Genomic DNA, 11963 nt, shown 5'->3' on the forward strand with positions numbered 1-11963 from the left:
CCACTGCACCGATTACACGGCGCACACACAGTACCCACGTACGTACGGCAATATGTTGCCATGGTCAGACTAATGAAATGCACTAATGAATTCTTGGCATTGATCAGAGCCTCAGTAGGCCGGGCAGGTGTGCTTTAATTGGAGTTTTAACAGTGTCAAAAAAAAAAAACAAGAGCGGTTCTCCTCTAGGGACAGGTCCAACATGAGCGTTTTATTGCCGTGGAGATCAGAGAGGGCCCAGCCGTTGCTCTGCTCCTGCGATTATTTAGCTGAAAGGTAAATGCGAAGCGATTAGCCTGCCGCTCAAGGTAACGCTCTCCGCTCCGGCATGTCCTTGGAGTGTTTACTAGGTATCTTCACCTCCTTAGGCAACCGAGCCTCGATCTCCCCACTTACCACCAACCTCAACTCAACTCAACTCAACCTCAAGCTTGTAAAAGTCAGCTGATGAACTGGGTCTCTGTGCGCCGCGCCGCCTTCTGGATCTGGTTATGTTAAGCGCAAGAAAAGGCGTAATGTCTTTGCCTAAATGTCAAAGACGACGCACCCAATGTTCGCCGCAGGGGCAACTCGTAAAAAAAAGAAAACCTGTGCTAGATCTCCAAATAATGACCACCACTTGCTTGCAGAAAAACAGTCAGAGAGAGAGAGAGAGAAAGAGAGAGAGAGAGAGAGAGAGATAAAGAGAGAGAGAAAGAGAGAGAGAGCAAGAGCGAGCAGAACAGCTAACCCCATCTCAAATCATTTCCGTGTGCGTTTCTGGCTGGAGCTATAATAAAACCCTTGGAGGACGACAGCAGGGGCTAGAAGTTGCCTGGCCTGCTAATCTAATGTGAAGCGGTAGCAGCAGCAGAGGTGGACGACGGGTGGCTTGGCTGATCCGCTGTGGAGAAGCTACAGCTACAGGCACTCAATATGAATCTGTGTGCCCCCCATTCTCCTCTTCTCTTGCATTATCAGTAGGAGGATATAGAGGGGGGGCTCGCGCAAGTGAATTAATGGGCAGAAGATTTATTTGTTTGGTGTAATAAGGACTGTAAAACAGTAAGAGCTCTGTCGGCCTTTGCAGGGCCCCCTTTGCCCCAAGGGTACAATCAAATGTTGCCAGTAAATCAATAGAGCCTGGAAGAGGTTTTTATAACCAGAGTTTAACACCAGGCTCTAAGTGCTCAGGTGGCAGGCCATTTGTTCATTATACCGACTTATCACAATAAACAATGGCAACTCTGATTGGGGCGCTATGCCGGTGTCGGTGTGTTGCTCATGGAAAAGAACGGAAGAAAGAAAGAAAGAAAGAAAGGAAGAAAAAATAAGGAAGAGAGGAGAGAGGTTTCTCAAGGAGTCACACACACAAAAAAAGAATCTCAGGTGGAAGAAAGGGGTCCTTCCTAATAAGAGCGAGCTGGCTGCTGGGGTGGGTTGGACGCTTGTGGAAACCTGAAGATTAAATACTGCAATTACCGGCCAGTCCGGAGACACCAGGGCCCAGGAGCAGAGTGGTCCTCCTGCCTCCTGCCCCAGCCTGTCGCCCCGGGGCTCAGCCTCTGTCGTCTCTGAGTCTCCCTCCTTCCTACTTCATCATGTCTTCCCTCTACTCTACCTCCTCCTTCTCACCACCACCTCCTCCACCCCTTACCTCCTCCTTCCTCTTGTGGGCAGGCCGAGCTAGCCAGCCCAAGAGGTTTTTTTTTTAGCTATCCAGTGAGTCCAGTATACCCAGGCTTCAAACAAGCCCTTCAGGGACACATACTGTACAGGGGTTTGAATTGCTGCAAATGTTCCCTCAAATGACTCAAGTCTCAAACTCCACTCTGGCAAACTGGCGACAGTTGGACTGACTATAGTCGAAGTGTGCCACAGTTTGTTTTTTTCATTCTTGCATCTGTCCAACAACTTTGAAATATTTAATCAACTGTGTGTGCTGAGAATGCAATTAGAATCTTTCTGGTTTTCAGACATTCACGGCAACAAATTCAACAGATTCAAGTTAATAATTCACTGAAAGTCAGACATGTTGCCCCGTGGAGTCTCAAGGATGGTATTGGTATACATACCACACTGTTCCTCATAGAATTTATAGCCGTGATAAAAATCTTCCACTTCTCTGTACCGGATTTTTTACAAAGGTCAGGCTTAATGGATGTAGTTGTACTGATATGAAAGAGCATTGCCTTTAAACATTTATGAGACTCCGCCTCGAGATCTCATATTTTGCTGCACCAATAACTTCAAATGCACATCTTCGCCCCCACAACTCATACTTTCCATTCGTCTATACGAGATTATTAAGTTGGAAGACAAGACTTCCTCTCGCCCGATGAAACAATGACCCTCTTATTCCTGCCAGGGTCGTCGTCTCTTCATGCGGGCTCTCGCCTGTGGCGTATTCACAGGGGCATTCTCCTGAGGTACCACTGTACCGCCATGTTGATGATGACTGGCTGACTGTGGACACTGGCGTATAGCGTTCTGCACACTTTTCAGGATTTCTCCCAGTCCCCGATTGTCAAAACGATAATGCCACAGAGAGAATACATTTGTTGTCTGAGGCCCTTGGCTTCAATAATGCAGGAGGTTTCCTGTACAGTAAGGCTTCTCCCCGCCGTTTCCCATCCCTCGAGTGCAATCGCAGGAGATTTGATGATGAAAAGTGCAGACAGTTTAATCCATTAAAGCCTGCTGGTGCTTAAGTGACCAGCGGAGCATTCTTTCTCTCAGCCTGAGCAAATAAACAGGAATTTTCAGGCAAGCTAATGTTACCTACCGTAGGCACTGAAGCACACCAGGTCATGAGAACAGCTGAAATCGAATTTATTTGATTAGTGATAAAACAAACGGATGAAAAGCCTAAAAAAGAGAGGCTTGCAGCTATAGCTGAAAGAATAAAAAAAGAGACTGTAGCATTTTTTTGCTCATGAGTAGGCTACAGCTGGCTCCTGCAGACTAGTTTTTTTTTTACTTGATTTTCTTCTGAAAGATCTATGAGGCAAAACATATCTTGGGCAACCACATCATTTAGAACTGTGGATTTAATGTTTGGATTTTGTAATATAAATGACGAATGTAATGCAGTATTGCACATAGGGTAGCATAGTTTGACACCACTAATTATAGTTATTGAAAACTACTGCAGTTTTACAAACCATTACTTACCAATTGCCACTGCCTGCCTGTTTGACACAATGAACATATTACACTAGACAAGGCACATTAGGCAGGAAATCAGATTAGGACAGAAAATTAATCCGCAAATAAAACCCTAATGAAGCCAGTGAACAATGAGGTATTTTTTGGTGTTTTTTTCGGGACATACTTGTTTTGTGCTTGTTTAGCCGCCCTCCTCAGAGGCATTCAGCTCCACACACCTCAGTGCTCATTACCGTGATTAACAAGGCCGTCATGTACAGTGCGGTACAACAGGGGCTCCGTCGCTATGTGGTGCATGGTGCAGCCCACCGCTTCCTCGACTCGGCAACCCCTCTGAAGATGCTAATCCTGATAGAATAATTCATATCGCTGCATGACGAATTAATGGCAGACGGGGAGATTATAAAACTGCATTATGTATGACAGGTAGTTGCCTTTATTATCAAAACAAACAAGTGGCAGGTGACAGGCGGTCGAGACATCTGAACACCAACGACTACTGAATGACTAGCTGATGAAGCGCAGGAGGACCTAGCGTTAGCATTCATTAGTCTCTCCTGCACATTAGCCCGCGCCTTCAACAGACAGCTGACCAGAATAGCCTACATGCCCATTATCAATTCTCATTTTCTTTAAGGCACATAAAAGAGAATATTCAAACATTTACACTGTAGGCTACTATTTTCAATACATATATATGTACAATTATATAGTATAGAATATAGAGGAATAAGTATGGCAATACCAGTGAGAAATGTCTTCGAATAAGACCCAGTTTGTTTTGAGTAGCTTTGTAATGCCGTAGCTGTCAGGAATTCCCTGTTTACCAACACCGAATGAGTTAAGGAGGGAATTTTTTTCCCCTTCTTCGAGCAGTGTGACAGCTTTCAAGCAGAGGCTTCTGGAAAGTACCGAGACTTGTGTGTGACAGTCACCGGGAGAGGGTGACAGTTATTGCTGTTTACACAGTGAAAAAGTTCCATTCCTTTATACACATTTCCATTTGTGCCGGGGTTGTGTAATGTGTTGCTTGGAGAGGGTTATTATTTTGACACATCGTCAGTTGCAGGTGGACTATTCCAGTGGCAGGCCTCATGACTTGAAGCAAAAACAGTATGCTAAACAGCTAGCGCGCAGCAGTCGCCACAGAATAATGGGGAGAGAATTATGAATGCTGCACATCGAGCGGGCGCCCCCTTATTTCTTATTGATCCTTCGAAACTGAAATTAATCCCATTTTGAATCCCTCCACCAACTCCACTCCTCTCAGCGGCTTTCGATTTGCGTCTAAACATTGAACTTTGCCCCCTGCTCATCAGCCCCACCCCCCACACAAGCACATTTACATGCTGCCATTTCAGTTGTGATGAAGTACACACTTTCCCTCATTAACAGAAAATTACCATTTCAAATTAACCAATTTTCCTCCTAACCAAAAAAAAAAATCCCAAGCTATAGCAAGAAATCTCAATATGTTGCCCTTCGTTATGCCGTAACTAACCCATGTCCCACCCCCCAACCCCCGAATGGAGTGTATGGCGCTGAGAGAGAGAGAGAGAGAGAAATCTGAATAAGTGTCATCTCCATTCACACACACATCACTCAGGCCAATTTTGGCAGTGGCCTGTCTTGCTCTTATTTGTTATGTGCTCGCCTCTGCGCCTGGCTATCCCTGCTAATGACCGCGTGACTGACAGTCACTGTCTCTGGGCGCCGCGGGAGGGCCCCCCTCAACTGATGCATACGATACGCGTATGCACTTGCTCGGTGCACTGGAGCGCCTTCTCGCCCTTCCCATCCCCCATCCTCCTCCATCCTGGATCCATCCCCCATGCTTCTCCATCTCACCCCCCCACAACACACACATCTCCACATTCAGCCCCCACAGGCACCTCCACCCAAGGCAGTTTAGGCTGGGTCCGGGACAAGTAATCTAAGTGGCTCCCCTGTCAATATATAGGTGAATTCAGGTAAATTGTGCCACTTTTGCCCATTCACTTGTTTGCAAAAAAGTGGCCGAATTTACCTGAATTCACCAAAATGGATTGAGGATTCTATTCTGTGGCTGCTTTTCCCCTGGGCCTGGGACATCTGCCCTGTTTGTCCCCACCACACTTCCCTGCCTCCACCTCTCCCCACCCACAAGACCATGACTGAGGGAAGACCTGTACATCCCCTTCCACTCTCGCTGCCCCCAGAGCCCTTCTTGGTGTCTCTCAGGTGTAACCCCCCTGCTCATCACGCTCACCCTACCCTCTCCCCCTCCCCTCCTCCTTCTCTCCCTGACGCTGTGTCAGAGCTCGGTGAATAGGGAAAACATGGTGTCTCTGTAGGCCCTCCCTCCCTTTCCCAGTTTGGAATATAATGAGCTCATGGCTTGTGTTTGCTGCCCTTGCTGCTCTCCCTTTCTTACTCTCTGCCTCTCTGTCTCTCTCTGTCTCTGTGTCTCTGTCTGTCTGTCTTTCTCTCTCTCTGTCTCTCTCTTACCTGTACTTTCTGTTTTGTCTTTCTTTCTCTCCCAGTTCCTTGCTCTCCCTCCTTCTCTCCTCTCTACCCCCTCTCTCTGTCTCGTCTCGTCTCGTCTCGTCTCATCTCATCTCATCTCATCTCATCTCTTTTCTTTTCTTTTCTTTTCTTTTCTTTTCCCCCTTTTCTCTTTTTTCCTCTCTCTCTTTTGCTCTCAGCTTCTCTCTCACACTCTCCTTCCCTCTCCTGCTCTCTCCTTCCCTCTATTTCCTTCACTTTCCTGCTCTGTTCTCTCTCTCTCCTGCCTCTTCCTCAGCCTCCACATTTCTCAGTGCAGCATCAGCAGCTTCGGGGCCTTGGCTGGCCAGACCAGACGAATGCTGGCTGTGGCTAGCCAGTACGGTATGGCACGGCCAGCCGACTCCTGTAAAGGTTATTTGTTTTTAAACGGGGGGAAGTGATGGATATCCAGCCGCTCCTCAGTCTAATTGGCCTCGCTGAGCTTTGGACATAAGGTGTAATGCATCAAACCCATTGCTTCGGGGGTCCAGAAGGGTACCCCTGACGCTGTATGTGGTTGAGTGTGTATAGCGGTACAGTGTAGTACAGTACTGTGTGTGTGTGTGTGTGTGTGTGTTTGTATGTACCTTATTTGTCTGCACTTGTAGGTTTTAGTGTGTATCTGTGTCGAACTCTGAGGTGTGTGTGTATGTGTGTGTGTGTGTGTGTGTGTGTGTGTATGTGTATGTGTGTGTGTGTGTGTGCGTGTGCGTGTGCGTGTGCGTGTGCGTGTGCGTGTGCGTGTGCGTGTGCGTGTGTGTGTGTGTGTGTGTGTGTGTGTGTGTGTCTGTGCTCTCCCTTATTGGTGTGCTTGTATGTGTGCGCCTGCAGATTTGCGACACTCTACCCAACAACCAAGCAACAGCAGCAATACTTCATGTAGTTGCACTGGAGACCAACTCCTCCTCCTGAGCTGTTGAGCACTGACTCACATGCTGTCTTTAGTCTACCTCATGTGCTGGACTGATGTTGTTTTCATCCTCAGGGCCGTTTCTAGTGAATTTGGTGCGCTAGGAGAGCATCCCATATTTGCTTTTGGTTGAATTAGAAATTGTAATGTGTAAACATAGTGTCATATATCTGATCGAGCACAGCTGATCTACTACCTACATATGAAGAGTTCAGATGCAAAACCCCCTAAGTGCCTTTTCAGAAAATAATCTTAATTCATTTTTATTTAATGCAAAGCTATCAAAATTTCATAGTTTTTTATTTTATTTATGTAATATAACTATTTATATGTATTATCAAGTACATGAATGTAAACCAAACCAACAACGGGGTTCTATAAAAATATAGAAGTGCAGGCCTTCAGAAATGGAGTTAGGGGGTTTTGCATCTGAACTCTTCATATGTACTGAGTGCCCATTAATAATAATTGTCAATATAAATCTTAGGCCTAGTGCTTTATTTTGCTAAATGTTCTAATTCTGTGGGACTTGGCACCCCCAAGACTTTTGGCGCCCTAGGTGACCACCTGGTCTGCCTATGCCTTACGCCGACCCTGTTCATCCGACAGGGGAGCATGTGAACAGGCCCTCGCCCAACCCCAGCCCCAGGCCCAGGCCCAGTGGTGGAGCAATGAGCAATGGAAAGTCCAGACAGTGCAGTGCAGTGCAGCTGGGGAGTGTGGAGTGTGGAGCATACAGTACGTAGTGGAACAGGCCGGGCCAAGCCAAGCCCAGCAGAGATTAGTGTAGGAAAAGCAAACTCCTAAAAGGCTCAACGTCACATATGCTTACAACAACCGACTGTCACCAGGCAAATTGTTATTGCTCAGTAGATTATTTTCTGTGCCGCCCGTCCCGTCCGCCGCCACTGAAGCGCATGCAAAATTGCTGGTGTGGTCCTTTGCCAATAGTCTTTTAAAATCAAATGGAGCTTGATATATTTTAAGCTACCCCAATCCAAAACACCTCCCCCTACACGCACACACACGCACGCACACACACACACACACACACACACACACACACACACACGCACACACACACACACACACACACACACACACACACCCGCACACCACCACCACCACCACCCTCCAGCTCCCTGCCATGTTCTCTAGAAGATATTCTTTGATGGGTGGTGAACTGAAAGGCCCCTTTTGTCTGTCCCATTGCAAATTAAATAAATGAACCCAATGGGGGGTGTTGGGGCTGAAATGTCAAAGGTCAAAGGGCGTAACCATGAGCGGGCAAAATTGGGTTCTCGCCTCTCACCTCCAAGGTCACGGTCTATTTGATTACAAGCTTCCATATGTCCCTAGGAACACGACGGACACTGTGATGTGATGAGCCCACTCTTACACATCACCCATCCCCACCTCAAAATTACTACATCTCCTCTCCGTTTACTCTTCCATTTGAAGTGAGTAAAATAACCGTTCCACCAGTGGAGCGCTGTTTTAGTCATTAAACATATTTAAAACATTTAAAACATTGCAATTTTGGAACCAGAGGTAAAAGTAAAAGTAAATTCATGGTGTAAGTACAACTCTAGCACATGATATTAAATAGCTGTTACACCATTTACTCCATTGTACCTAATGAGGTAGATAAAGTGTGTTGTTACTGAAAAGTACTAAATTTAACAAGGACCTACCACAAACTTGATCAAACCAGCATAGTGTCAGATCTACTGGTTACTTAGATAAGTTACCTGTGTTGGAAGGAATCTGTGTGCCTTTTAAAAAAAACTTTTACTTTTGACACCACCACCTGGTTGGAACTACACTCCTACGGCATCACACAGAGTCTGCAGTAAAACATTATGATTGCCATTCTGGGAAAAAGAAAACGTATAACAGGGGCCTTGTCTTAAGACTTCAATGCACAATGTGCACCGTAATGCTACAATAGTCATTAAGACTTTTTACAACCAGTACTGCACCAGGTAGGCCTTACACAGGGCCTTTAGTAATACATTTACAGCTTAGGCATTGCCATGCTGGTAACACCAAATTTAAAACAGGGGCCATTTTTAAGAATGTAAGCTTATGCTGATGTGCATTTTATACCAAATAGAAAAACGAGCTTGATGATCACCAAAACAGTTCATAGGGGATGCTCAATCCATAAAACATGACCAGATGACGTGTTTACTGTAGCAAAAGGACGTGGCCACTATGGTAGCTAATCTATGCCAGCGACGTAACCATTAGGCCAGTTCTGGTGTGTTCTTTGTATACTTATGTATGCAACACATGGACCTCCCCAATAACACGTTAAGGGGATGTGTGCGACGCTAAACAAACAGATTAGAAACGCCACAGATGGCTCAAGTGACAACACGCAGCCCTAATGGGGTGTAATGAAGAATAAAAAAAGAGGGAGAGGGAAAAAAAAGCTTTGAAATGAATGGACCATCACACACCACCCCACATGCATACGTATGAAGAACAGAGGGGGGAGATTTCCTTTTAAATGATCCCTCGCTTTCTCTCTCTCTCTCCCTCTCTCTCTCTCTCTCTCTCTCTCTCTCTCTTTCTCTCTCTCTCTCTCTCTCTCTCTCTCTCTCTGTACCTCTCTCTCTCATCATTAGAAGCCCTCAGACCCGGGCCCATGCAGCAGCCATATTTGGATGAAAAACAGCCATTTATGATTTGGCACCAAACACACACCCAAGAATGTACGACATTGACAAGCTGCCAGCCCATTCCAGACATGACAGAAAGCCCCGGCCGCTCGGCCGCCCCGGCAGCCTCCTCGTGGTGGAAATTATGAATATAAAGTCATGCATTACAGCTTTAGAGGTGAATTTATTCATACCCGGCCTCCTCTCCCCGCCCGTCCCCGCGCAAGTCGGAAATGTGGCTGGGGCAAATCGATGAAATATAGTTTATCACTGTCTGCCTAATCATTCGCTAATGGCTGCTATCAATTGTCCAGCCGTGCAGTATGTGGCCCATACACTTTTAGCAATTAAAGCAAACAACCAATGAAGGTGGTTTAGCATCCAATCCCAGGTTAATTCATTGATTTTTTTCGGCAGCGGGGAAAATTGGATGTCCTCAACGTCATTTTTCTTGTTTAATTATTAATTTGTTTTGTGGTACTTATTAAAAAATGAGGCCTCTAGCTCAGCAGTCAGCAAGTCTGTGGTGATCTGTGGCCATTAGAGATACAGTAGTTATGAGGAAATACTCCCTTCACATTGGGAGGGGGTAAATAAATAGTGTTTGCTGCTGTGGTTGCTGCTGCTGCCATTGCTGCTGCTGCTTGTGTATGTTGTTGTGCATGTGTGTGTGTGTGTGTTTGTGTGTGTGTGCATGCGATTCAGTGTGCGTTAGTGTGTGTGCGTGTGTGTGTTTATGTGTGTGCGTGCATGTGTGTGTGCATGCATGTGTGTGTGCGTGCGCATGTGTGTGCATGTGCATGTGTGTGCGTGTGTGTGCTGTATGCGCTGTATGCACTGTGCATTGGGTGTGAGCATATTATGTGTATGCGTGTGACATTTACTAGAACTGGTCTTGAAGGGAAGAGGGATCCTACAAGGGGACCCGGGATGTGAAGACCCTCCATAGAGGCCCCCTCCATATGATTTATTTATTAATTTGTTTGTTCTTCTTTAGCTGCATCAACATATACATCACAGGGGACGCGTTCCCCTATGCCTCCCTGACGCCCCCCTTTACGCATCATCTTTTTACTAATTCATCACACCCCGGAGTGTCGTAGCGCTCTTGCGAAGAAGGCTCCCTCCACCACCGAACCAGAGCTTGTTTTTATGTTGGCTGTCACATAGCCCGGGCCCTGTGTTTGATACAGACAGTGATGATAACTATAGCATCGGCATAAGTTGGGGAGAGGTCTGCCGGGAGCGCGATGGGGATGTTTGTCTGGTTTGGGGAGTGCAGAATTGCGTGTAACGGGCGCCTGGACCTGTAACGGGTGCCTCGAACAGCCTTTTTGCATTTGTTTTTCCAGGTCAAGCTGTGGGGGCATTCATAATGCAAGAGAAAATGTCACTTTATTTTTCCCTGATATTATTTACCTCATGAACTCCACTCTACTTCACTCCCTACGTGTTTTTTCACTCTCTTCCCCTCGCTTTCTCTCTCTCTCTCTCTCTCTCTCTCTCTCTCTCTCTCTCTCTCTCTCTCTCTGTCTCTCTCTCTCTGTAGTCTGTCTGTCTCTGTTGTTGCACTCTTGCAAATGTACTGTATGAGGTGGGGAGAATCAGATTTGAGCAAGAGCTTCACTCTTCAAGCGGTGAAGAGCGATCTTATTCAGGCCCCGCTGATGAAAAACAGTTGCAGCCGCTGCTTGCTTGCCTGCTTGCTTGCTTGTGCGATGGTGCAGGCAGGGCCGTAACCAGACATTTTCAAATACTGAGGTCAAGTACTGCACGCTGTACTGTATATAGCGTACATTTAGAATGCTTCAAATACTCATAAGTTTGTTTTTTATTAATCACTGCCTTGAGGATAAATGGGTGTATCATTGTTGATCATATATCAATTTTCATCATAGATAAATTTTACATTTAGGCTACTGAAAGAAAAACTGAGGACATGACCTCTGTGTCCTCACTGGTTGTAACGGCCATGGATGCAAGCCGGAGTCTTGCCATTGTCGTGTCCTCTCGATGCCCTGTCGCCGTCTGGGACCGAGACACACTTCTGGCTTTACTTCGACATCCAGCAAAATTCTATTTACCAACACTAATGTCCATCCACTCATCCATCCTGTGTGTCCTGACACGGAACATACAAACTTTGCTCTGTCCTCTTCTTGCCCCACTCCCTACATTATGTGGTCCCTCTCCATGTCTGTTGTTGATGTCAAAATTCAATACAAAGTGTAGAAAACTGGAATTGGATTTCTTGGTAAGTGCGACACCTTGAAGTTGTGTGTGTGTGTGTGTGTGTGTGTATGTGTGTGTGTGTGCGTGCGTGCGTGTGTGTGTGTGTGTGTGTGTGTGTGTGTGTGTGTGTGTGTGTGTGCGTGCGCGCGTGCGTGTGTGCGTGCGTGCGTGCGTGTGTGTCTGTGTGTTTACATGTGTGTAGCCGTGCCTGCATGTGTGTGCAAGTGTGTGGACAATACATGTGTGTCAATGTCTACGTGTATTTCTGCTCTTTTGATGTATTGACTTTTTCCCCCCTCCCGTCCCCCCTCCTCGCCGTAAGATCACTGTGGTGCTACCACAGAGCGGCGTCGCCAGAGACAGTATCGGCAGTCGGAGTCAATTCTGGCAGCCTGGGGTCTCTCTCTGCCTCACTATGAATCAGATAGACCATTGATCACTCCCCCTTTATGGCACACTGCCTCTTCAATCGCAACCTTTTT

The sequence above is a fragment of the Engraulis encrasicolus genome, chromosome 19 (genome assembly GCF_034702125.1).
Source record: "Engraulis encrasicolus isolate BLACKSEA-1 chromosome 19, IST_EnEncr_1.0, whole genome shotgun sequence".
Lineage (NCBI taxonomy): Eukaryota > Metazoa > Chordata > Actinopteri > Clupeiformes > Engraulidae > Engraulis > Engraulis encrasicolus.